The sequence below is a fragment of the Eurosta solidaginis genome, chromosome X (assembly GCF_040869045.1).
Source record: "Eurosta solidaginis isolate ZX-2024a chromosome X, ASM4086904v1, whole genome shotgun sequence".
Lineage (NCBI taxonomy): Eukaryota > Metazoa > Arthropoda > Insecta > Diptera > Tephritidae > Eurosta > Eurosta solidaginis.
In genome coordinates, this window is record NC_090324.1 from 179,605,009 (window position 1) to 179,616,892 (window position 11,884).

General features: G+C 38.5%; 1 protein-coding gene and 3 pseudogenes across 3 annotated transcripts in view; 1 reads left to right on the plus strand and 3 right to left on the minus strand.

The window, feature by feature from the left end:
* Positions 1-11,884, minus strand: part of LOC137235445 (uncharacterized) — a 900,888-nt gene that overhangs the window by 752,718 nt on the left and 136,286 nt on the right. The gene's annotated exons all lie outside the window — the stretch shown is intronic.
* On the minus strand, positions 1,091-2,513 carry LOC137235285 (protein FAM76A-like; annotated as a pseudogene).
* On the plus strand, positions 2,578-5,217 carry LOC137235287 (uncharacterized; annotated as a pseudogene).
* On the minus strand, positions 10,366-11,841 carry LOC137235288 (protein FAM76A-like; annotated as a pseudogene).

Consider the following 11,884-nt stretch of genomic DNA (forward strand, 5'->3'; position numbering starts at 1 on the left):
GTTGTTCCTGATAAGCTCGTTGCAATGAATATCGATATAGAACTATTGATGGAATATTACTTTAGGATGATATCAATAAATGAACGAGTTTGGACAAATGAAGGCAATTAATGGCATTTGGTGCAATCATCTGTGCGTGTAGTGAATTTATTATATGGAATTATGCGTTCTATATGGCATCGTTTTAAGAGGCATATATTTGGAAAGGCGCATGATATTGTATCAACATGTTTAAGTTTCTGTTATCAAAAAACCGATACTAAAGGACTGCGCAATATTCTCATATCATTACAATGCCAATTGCAAGACAAACCAAAGAAGTTTCTACCATTGGATGATGTCGACTTTGAGCGTAATGTGCATTTTATAGGATGCAACCAAATTGGTTGAAAAATTGACGATTTGAGTTGTTTGTTGTAACCAGAGGCGCAGTGAGGTGGGAAAGGGGGCATATTTCCCCGGGCGCTACTCACAGGGGGCGCCAAATGGTCCGCAAAGCAGAACTTTCTGGATAATTTGTATTTTTATTATAACTGATTTCTGGAAAAAATTATCCCTACTAAGAAATGCATGCATATATCCGAAACACTTGCAGCAGGTTGTGGAAGTCTGCAATATACTAGGGAAATAGCCGAAACAATAATACTTAAGTTAATTTTTCCAAGTTAACATCCTCATCATCGCGCTCGGCTCAGATTAAAATTAAAACGTTTTAAATATTAAAATAGGTATGTTTTAAATTTAATGTAAGCATACAGTTTTGTATATATTTGATTGAGTTATTATCTTCCCAATTCAAATAAATTAACAAAAAGAACTGTTAAATGATATCAAAAGAAATAAATATATGGACTTTTGTTTGACTCAACTCCTAATATTTTCTATCGAGAACAAATGTATCAAGTCGTTGGGAATGTTGATTTTATTGAATATTTTTCCTCGGGCGCATTAAAACCTCACTACGTCACTGGTTGTAACACAAATAATTCAAGTATTTAAAAATAATCTTCAATGGTGTTGCTTCAAGGATGAAAGCAAATGTATGCCAGCAAAAAGAGAATGCATTTTAATTGCGTATTACAAGAGTAAATTATGTTTTAAAATGTATCTTCTTTTTTTCGAAGTTTTTCACTTTCAGCTCTGTTAACAATTTATCTTTTTCGATCCATTCTTTGTCCTTGAATGTAAGACGTTTCTCTAGGCTAGCAACGCGCTCTTTTAAATTTTTCATTGCCACCACATGATCCGCTGAATTGGGATCTAATGTTATGACTGCTGGATGCTGCTATTGAACCAAGATTCATTGTGTTACCATTGCCACTTCCACTGCGGCTGACACCACCTCTTTCTCTCGCACCAGTACCTTTCATTTTGCCGGGCAACTCTGCAGCTGATGTTCCACTAACAGAAGCAATAGCAGCACCGGTTGCACCACCACTTTTTCTCTTTATATCTGAAGTTGACCTTGATGATTTCTTCCATGGGGAAGCTTTTCGCTGATATGCGACGTTCTTGTTGTGTTTTGTTTTAAACGGCGCATGTAAACGAATTATGACAACCAACATAGTAGCTTTCCATAAATCTATTTGTTTTCATCCTTCGTATCGAATGCACATCGTTGCTTACATTTATCACAATGTATCGGTGGGCCATACTTTGCTTTATACCAGAGCCGGCCACACAAATACTAAAACAATTGCACAAGTGTGTGTAAAAATTGAGTGACAACTGCCCACAGTGTGCTAAAAGAAAATGTGGACTGTGAAGTTCAAAATTAAAAAGGACTCTGGTTATTTGATTTCAAGCTAATCCTAACAACATTTACTTATATTCATAGGGAGGTCGAGCTAGCCAGATAAAACTTTTTTATAAAAGAAGGTATGGTGTTTCTTCAATGCAAAATTTACTTAAAAAATCACTTTTTCATTAAGAAAGAACTATAAAACAAAGTAAATGTAAAGATAGAAATATATATTTTCAAAACATAAAGTTATTCAATAAAAAAAAATTTATAAAAATTAATAAAACTAAGTAAAACGTATAAAAAGTTACTTATATTAAATTGTCAATATTTATTAATAATTAATTAATTATTATTAATTATTAATATTTAAATCGTCAATTTTAATATGTATGTTCAAAGGAACTTAATAATACTAACTAAAACGTATTAAAAGTCACTTTAACCTTGCAGCATATTGTTTTTATTATGTGCCCAAAAAGTAGCATGCACTTTTCTTTTTGCATTCACTGTTGATTTTAGTGAGTGACAAGCGAAAGCAAACGATCGTGATCGCACATCGTTAGTGTCTGTGTGAAAACACGAACTCAAATTGCACAATGTGCAACTTTTGGCCGGCCCTGCTTTATACGTTGCACAACATACGTATTTGGGGTTTCCAAACGCTGCTACCAATTTGCAACATTCACATGCATTTGGTTTATCATACTTTCCAAGCTGATACTCTGCAAGTGCTTTGCGACCTTCCTGTTGTTTGAAACTCAGAGCCACAGTAATTTAATATAAAAATAATTATGAGAGCCGCTTGTATGATGATCCCTCGAAAGCGAAAATGAATGTATCGTTTAACTAATGAAATAGTTCATCGCAATAAAAAGAAGTGGGATGAGCTAAGAGATTCATTGCTTAAGAATACCAACAATAAAAGCGAATTATAACATTCAAAATGATATGGTATCAACCAGGTTTTACAAGCTGTAAAGATTTTAAGAAAAGCCGTTGTTAATGACATGCGAGCAATACGTTCAACTCAACTTGGACTAGACATCCGTTCCTTGTTTCAGGCACATGCGGACAATCTTTTGTTATCAACTGTGGAAATAAAAAATAAACCCGATTTTTTATATTTAATTAATCAGCGCGTGCGACATCAACAATTGCCATCAAGTGATGTGTTAAATACCTCATGAATTGTGTCGTTTGCAGCAAATCGAACCATTGGCAGCTCTGTGTAAATTGCATGTATATCCCATCTTAAAAGTCTATACAAACTTTTCACCCTTCACCCTTCCGAGCAATGGTACTCTGACATAATGGTAGTGCAGATTTAGAATTGATGACCCTACATAGAGGATATGGTGTGGGAGGACCAAATATTGCCAACGAATTTGGCCCACACAACATTGTCATAGCAACACACAGCATACGGCCGAGTGAAGCCAGCAACATACGAGACCAGCACCGCAACATGAGGCTGACGAAGCCAGAAACACGATCACACAAACATATTATGCCTACACCAAGTCAAACACACGAATACAACACGCAACAGACTAGGCCATACCAATTTCAACAGCAACATCAAACAACAGTATACCCAACTCATGCGACAACAATAACTATAGCTTCTATCGACACACGACCGACCGTAACAACACGGTCGCAACATGCCGGCAAACAAACACATTTATTATTTTCATTCAAGCCTATAATAGAACGACCACAGCAAGAAAATAGTTAGTCAGCACTGGTAGCGACCAGTTCTAAACTGAAGAGTGATAGCTCGTAGTTAGGGGTGTTCACCAGTGTGAGACATCACTACTTAGGTTAGACGCGAACTGAGCCAAGCCAAACTTTAGGTTGCGCACTGCCACCACCACCAACCGCAAGTCGCTATTTTAAACGCGAGTGAACGCAGCAGTAAAAGCAACGCCGACGACGACGCCACCAATTGGGCCAATTACAGAACCTTCGACGCCGACGCAGCCCACCGTGCCAACAACAACACCATCCCCGTCAACAAACGGTATAGCCCGGCACTGTGATTACTGTTCGGATATACGGACGGAAGGTGATAGCTCGTAGTTAGGGGTGTTCACCAGTGCGAGACATCACCACCCGACGTAGAAGCGGACTGAGGCATACGTGAGTATTCGGGTTTTCCCCACTCACGCAAACCTTAAGGCTGAGCTCCGCCGACTCATCACAGTCGACCTTGAGGCGACCCGTAAGGCGCTGCAGAACGGCGGCGCCAGCATCAACGCCCCAGTGCCCGCATGTTTATCAACGAGCGTCCTCAGCGACTGCATACCCTTTTGTTTCAAGCGTCCTCAGTGACTATCTACTAAACCGCAACGCCAGCGTCAACGCGTCGCCAACGAACGTCTTCAAAAACTGCATATCTTCTCATTTCAAGCGCCCTCAGTGTATAAATACTAACCGCGATGCCAGTATCAACGCGTCGTCAACAGCCGCCCCAGTTCCCGCGTACTCATTATCATCGCGCATCTTCAGCGACGGAATATTAATCGCGACAGCCAGTGTAACGCCAACGCCAACAGCAACAGAGCGCCACTAACGAGCAACCTCTGTGAATGCACCCCATTTTGAGTGTCCTCAGTGACTAAATACTAACCGCGACGCCAGCGTCTACGCGTCGCCGACGAGCGTCCTCAGTGACCGCATACTCATTATCATCATTATCATACTCACTAATCGCGACAGCCTGCGCAACGCCAACGCCAACGGCAGCAGAGCGTCATCAAAGAGCGTCCTTAGTGACCGCATACTTAGCACGACAGCCAACGCAGCGACGAACGCCAGCGTCCCATATCCACGCGCTAACGGGACCGGGTGGACCGTTAGCCAATACAAAAGCATAGTAATAACAACGTAAGCAAGCGCGCCAGCAGGCACGAAAACGGGACTCGGGTGGACCGTTACCCACCAGGCCACACCGACACCGAATACCAATAACGTTGAATTAAATTGAATTTAAATGAAGTTTTAGAGATAATTTAGTTGTAAATGAAGTTAATTAAAGTACGACTTGGAAAAGGGTCCCGCAGTATAAATTTATTGTAAGGAACCCTGGACATGACCAGTATACCCCAGCAATTTATTAAGAAGCATCGGGGCTCAGGGAAAGATTCGTTACAGCTGAATGTGCAGAAACGGACGGGGTCGACGTATGTATTTCGTACCATTGTTGAAGAAACTTTAGCACAGAAAAGTGAAGCTGTTTTAGTTTCTTTAACGAAAGTGGCTCGCTCAATTTATAAAGAGAAAGGCATATGGTGGCATGCATGTGGGAACATTGTTTTGCAAGTGACTGGCTTTGTGATAAGAAATCTGCAGAAGATTTCTACAAATATTATAAGTAGCAGCAGTTAGTAGCCAGGCGAGCAAGTTCGCTTTGCTCGTCCTTTGATGTAGATGCTGTGCATAGTGTGGCGAACATTAGTGACACTAAGTGATACTCACATCACTAGTCTGATGCTAAGTAATTGAATCCACAACAACAATGAAGCAGGCAGTCACTTGTATCTACATAAACGAATCAATCATTATGTGTACACATATGTACACGCAGCGGAGAGAGACGCACAAACACATGCGTATATCTTATATGAGATACTCCCAAAAGTAGGCAATCATCTGTGGAAGTATCACTCACATATACACGCGCATGGGCCATGCGAGAAGCTATAAAAATGGTGAATCTGTAGTTATAGCTGAGAAATTTATAGCTGGTAAACAAGTAGCAAATCCTAGAAATAGAAACGCCTAGAAATATGTCAACGAGGAAGCCAAAAAGTATAAAAGCAGCAGATGAGGCACGAGGAATCAGTTTGATTTAAGCACGCTATCTGTTGACAAGTAAAAGTTTTATTAACACTTTGAATTATTGAATATTTGAGTTATTTATTCAACATTTGGGTGATTCGAACGTTAGCAGAAGGTTGCAAATAATCGGAACTTCAGTAAATTCTTTACAATTGGTGTCAGAAGAGGAATTTTTGAATAAATTCCAAAGATTGCGAATACAACTTGGGCATGGCAAAGTTGAGTGAATTGAGGATACAACAACTGAAGAAGGAGTTGGAGAGCCGTGGTTAGAATACAACCGGCAATAAGATCGAACTCCAAGCAAGGCTACGAGAGGTAATGGAGTTGGAAGGAATTAATGTGGTCGAGTATGTCTTTCATCCTGATGTGGAAGAGCCAGCGACTAAGATGGGGGAGAAGATAGAGACTCCGAATCTATTGGCAAGTGTTGACACTAACGCTATACTAGCAGTTTTGAAACAAATATTAACCGAAATGTCATCACAACTGGAAGAACGAAAGACAAATATAACATCTCAACTGGCAGAACAGGAGTCACGTATAACATCCAAGATGGAAACACAACTAGAATCCCAGGAGAACCGTATAACATCCAAGATGGAAGCACAAGATACGCGTATTTCACAAATTTCGACACAGATTATATCTAAGATTGAAGCACAAGATGCTCGAATATCCGAAATGTCGGCCCATATTTCAGCACAGATATCATCGCAGATCTCTGCTCAACTGAAAGAGCAAGAAGGACGTATTTTCTCGAAGTTGGAGGCGCAAGATTCAAAAATTTTACAACTCGAAGACAAAATTGATGCCCCTTATGCTTTCCCCTCCATAACTTTCCGCTTTTGCCCCTCACGTTTATTTCTATCTTTTTCAGCTTTTTCTCTCCTTTCTATACACATGCAGGTATGAATTCTCTTTTTGTTCATGTGGCTGCGGTTGAGGTCAGTGGTGCAATACCCCACCCAAGACGATGAGCTGGCCTGGGCCCGCAAGCATACCTGCTTGCCGCCGCTCCTCACCACCAGCCAGCCACGTAACAGTACTAGTCATCACACTGCTCATCAATCTAGGGCGTTGATCAGACAATTAAATAAAAGCGTTGGACGCGCGAAATTTCTAAAAAATGTGACGTAGCATAACCTGATTAAGGTTCAGTTTCGTCTTATATATGACTATCAACAGAAATTTGAAGCGTCCCATGCTTTTATTTAATGGTCTGATCAACTAACATGTACTAAAACCGTTTAACTCAATAAAACCGCTTAACTTAAAAATTTTGTTTTTTTAATTATTTTATTTTCAAGTTTTTAGTCTTTATTTAATTGCCTAATATTTCTCATTCTGTTTAGTTCATTTAGTGACTCATTATTACAAGGACTCTTTCGTGACAATTTGTTACAATCTAAGTCCTCAATACATAATCCTTCCAAGGACTTTACTCGACTCTGCGCCACGTATGCTTGTCCCTCCTCGAACTCCAAAATATTTTATTGTCACTTCTACCGGACTGTACGTAATATTTGTTCCAAATATGAGCCAAATCGGACATCATAGGTCGCTTTCCATTCATGTATGTATTATGTGAATATGGACCAAATGGGACCACAAATACGATTTTTGTGAATATTTCGATCCTTCCGCCACCTTGCGGCGGTTTTTTTCACAGGCCGATTTCTATTCATGTATGTATTATGTGTTCCAAATATGAGCCAAATCGGACCACAAATACGATTTTTTGGAATATATCGATCTTTGCGCCACCTAGCGGCGATTTTTCTTTACAGGTCTATTTCTATTCTTGTATGTATTATTTGTTCCAAATATGAGCCAAATCGGACCTCAAATACGATTTTTTTAATATCTCGATCCTTGCGCCACCTAGCGGCGATTTCTATTCATGTATGTATTATTTGTTCCAAATATGAAACAAATCGGACCACAGATAGGATTTTTTGAAATATTTCGATCCATGCGCCACCTATCGGAGTTTTTTTCTTATTGTTGCATTGTCATGGGGTTCTGAACTATATTCCAAATTTGAAGCTTGTAGCTTTTCGGGAAGGTACTTAAATTTTAATTACAAAATTCGTTCACACCGGCCGTGCGGCCGGCCTGCCGACTTGTCAAGTCAAGCTCAATAAAACCGTTTAAAAAGGGGAATGCCACGTCATCGTACGTCCACGCAAGGCGGTGTGTCGATGTGCAGATGCGGACTGCTACACTCAGAAAAAAATATTATTCTAAAACGAACGAAAGAAGTTCAAAATGAAAAACATTCGTTGAGAAAAGTCTGTTAAGTACGTTTTTTCTTAACTTGTGACCAATGGAATTGTTTTTTTAAGAACGGTTTTTCCAAGCACACCGTTCGTATTTTATGACCAGTTTGATATTGATGTATGAATCTTCTGTGCTCATTTCAAGCACTATTTGTGCTTGAAATAAGATTTTTCGTTCTCACGCTTCGAGAACGACGTGTGGTCGATTTAAGGGTTTTCGTTCTCAATTCAAGAACGGTTTGTGCTTGATCATTGATGGGAGAGGAAATAATTTTTTTCAATAGTTATCCATTTATTTTTTATTAATAATAATTTTTTTGTCATAAATAAAAAATATTTATAACAGCTTGTTGTTGGTTACACAAATTATCTTGTCCCTTTAGTGATTCCTTCATCTTTGCCACGCCTCGTTCGTGGTGCAACAGTGGCCGCAAACTGCGCACCCCACAATAACTTGAGGGTCTGGTTTCTTCCTCTCTTCTTCCTCCACTCGCTGTGCACAAGACACAAAGCGTCATCGGACTCGTGTCTTTACGATCAGACCGTGGTTCCTCTAGGTGAAGCGTGGTATGATGCTTTTGATGGCATCTTTTGCAGCGGTACTTGCTGCTACACTTATCCACGCGATGAAAAGGCGAGAAGCATTTGGAACAACACTTGTGTTGGAGCACGATCCGCAACCTCCCCTCTGGTAACTTTTTCCTGTGCTCTGCGTAGAGTCTCAGGCTATGATCCCTGCCGCAAAGCTGGCAAGCGACGTCGAAGCGCTTCGCGCCTTCCTCTGACTTGGCCAGTGAAGCTTCGAAGGAACATTAGTATCATTGATCATGACCAAATGTAGTATGGTTTGATTTTAGCACCCATGCATTCAATGTAGATGGTGCTTTAGTATTTTATTTCATATAATTCGACTTTTGGTCGGTCGATGTCGATGAATCTGGTGCTAGAAATTTGTGGTGTATTTTATTTTTACCACAAGTGGCCTGCCACCCCAACGAAACGGTTTGAAACTTGGTTGAAAATATATAAAAACTGCTTGTGCAGTTGTGTTTTAACCAGCTAACATTATTTTCGAAGTGTATTGCCGATAATATTGAAATTCGTGGAATTAAATCTCGTCTAACCGAATGATTGTCGGGGATATTTTAGTGCGCAATGCTCTCTGCGCATGAGACCCGACGTCAATATCGCAGTTGATTTACTGTCAGAACTGAAGTGCAGAATTTTGAAATTTGCTAAACATTTTCATTTCTTGGATGGAAAACAAGTCATTCATTTAGAACACGCGGTGGTGAGTATACACACTTAGAAATGCATAATTTTATTTATAAATTGATTTGGGCGTTGTACACGTTTATTTACAAAGATAGAAACGTTAGTTACAGAGTTTCGTGAATCTGGTCATTGCTTTCCATTGGCATTTATTATACGTGAGCTTCAGTTGAAGGCTTGTGAATTACGATTCGCAGAAGGTGTTGTTCCTGATAAGCTCGTTGCAATGAATATCGATATAGAACTATTGATGGAATATTACTTTAGGATGATATCAATAAATGAACGAGTTTGGACAAATGAAGGCAATTAATGGCATTTGGTGCAATCATCTGTGCGTGTAGTGAATTTATTATATGGAATTATGCGTTCTATATGGCATCGTTTTAAGAGGCATATATTTGGAAAGGCGCATGATATTGTATCAACATGTTTAAGTTTCTGTTATCAAAAAACCGATACTAAAGGACTGCGCAATATTCTCATATCATTACAATGCCAATTGCAAGACAAACCAAAGAAGTTTCTACCATTGGATGATGTCGACTTTGAGCGTAATGTGCATTTTATAGGATGCAACCAAATTGGTTGAAAAATTGACGATTTGAGTTGTTTGTTGTAACCAGAGGCGCAGTGAGGTGGGAAAGGGGGCATATTTCCCCGGGCGCTACTCACAGGGGGCGCCAAATGGTCCGCAAAGCAGAACTTTCTGGATAATTTGTATTTTTATTATAACTGATTTCTGGAAAAAATTATCCCTACTAAGAAATGCATGCATATATCCGAAACACTTGCAGCAGGTTGTGGAAGTCTGCAATATACTAGGGAAATAGCCGAAACAATAATACTTAAATTAATTTTTCCAAGTTAACATCCTCATCATCGCGCTCGGCTCAGATTAAAATTAAAACGTTTTAAAGATTAAAATAGGTATGTTTTAAATTTAATGTAAGCATACAGTTTTGTATATATTTGATTGAGTTATTATCTTCCCAATTCAAATAAATTAAAAAAAAGGACTGTTAAATGATATCAAAAGAAATAAATATATGGACTTTTGTTTTACTCAACTCCTAATATTTTCCATCGAGATCAAATGTATCAAGTCGTTGGGAATGTTGATTTTATTGAATATTTTTCCTCGGGCGCATTAAAATCTCACTACGTCACTGGTTGTAACACAAATAATTGAAGTATTTAAAAATAATCTTCAATGGTGTTGCTTCAAGGATGAAAGCAAATGTATGCCAGCAAAAAGAGAATGCATTTTAATTGCGTATAACAAGAGTAAATTATGTTTGAAAATGTATCTTCTTTTTTTTCGAAGTTTTTCACTTTCAGCTCTGTTAACAATTTATCTTTTTCGAGCCATTCTTTGTCCTTGAATGTAAGACGTTTCTCTAGGCTAGCAACGCGCTCTTTTAAATTTGTCATTGCCACCACATGATCCGCTGGATTGGGATCTATTGTTATGACTGCTGGATGCTGCTATTGAACCAAGATTCATTGTGTTACCATTGCCACTTCCACTGCGGCTGACACCACCTCTTTCTCTCGCACCAGTACGTTTCATTTTGCCGGGCAACTCTGCTACTGAGGTTCCACTAACAGAAGCAATAGTAGCACCGATTGCTCCACCACTGTTGCTCTTTATATCTGAAGTTGACCTTGAAGATTTCTTTCATGGGGACGCTTTTCGCTGATATGCGACGTTCTTGTTGAGTTTTTTTTTTAAACGGCGCGTGTAAACGAATTACGACAACCAACATAGTAGCTTTCCATAAATCTATTTGTTTTCATCCTTCGTATCGAATGCACATCGTTGCTTACATTTATCACAATGTATCGGTGGGCCATACTTTGCTTTATACCAGAGCCGGCCACACAAATACTAAAACAATTGAATAAGTGTGTGTATAAATTGAGTGACAACTCCCCACAGTGTGCTAAAAGAAAATATGGACTGTGAAGTTCGAAATTAAAAAGGACTCTGGTTATTTGATTTCAAGCTAATCCTAACAACATTTACTTATATTCATAGGGAGGTCGAGCTAGCCAGATAAAACTTTTTTATAAAAGAAGGTATGGTGTTTCTTCAATGCAAAATTTACTTAAAAAATCACGTTTTCATTAAGAAAGAACTATAAAACAAAGTAAATGTAAAGATAGAAATATATATTTTCAAAACATAAAGTTATTCAATAAAAAAAAATGTATAAAAATTAATAAAACTAAGTAGAACGTATAAAAAGTTACTTATATTAAATTGATAATAATAATAATAATAATTAATTAATTATTATTAATTATTAATATATAAATCGTCAATATTAATATGTATGTTCAAAGGAACTTAATAATACTAACTAAAACGTATTAAAAGTCACTTTAACCTTGCAGCATATTGTTTTTATTATGTGCCCAAAAAGTAGCATGCACTTTTCCTTTTGCATTCACTGTTGATTTTAGTGAGTGACAAGCGAAAGCAAACGATCGTGATCACACATCGTTAGTGTCTGTGTGAAAACACGAACTCAAATTGCACAATGTGCAACTTTTGGCCGGCCCTGCTTTATACGTTGCACAACTTATGTATTTGGGGTTTCCAAACGCTGCTACTAATTTGCAACATTCACATGCATTTGGTTTATCATACTTTCCAAGCTGACACTTTACAAGTGCTTTGCGACCTTCCTGTTGTTTGAAACACAGAGCCACAGTAATTTAACATACAAATAATTAT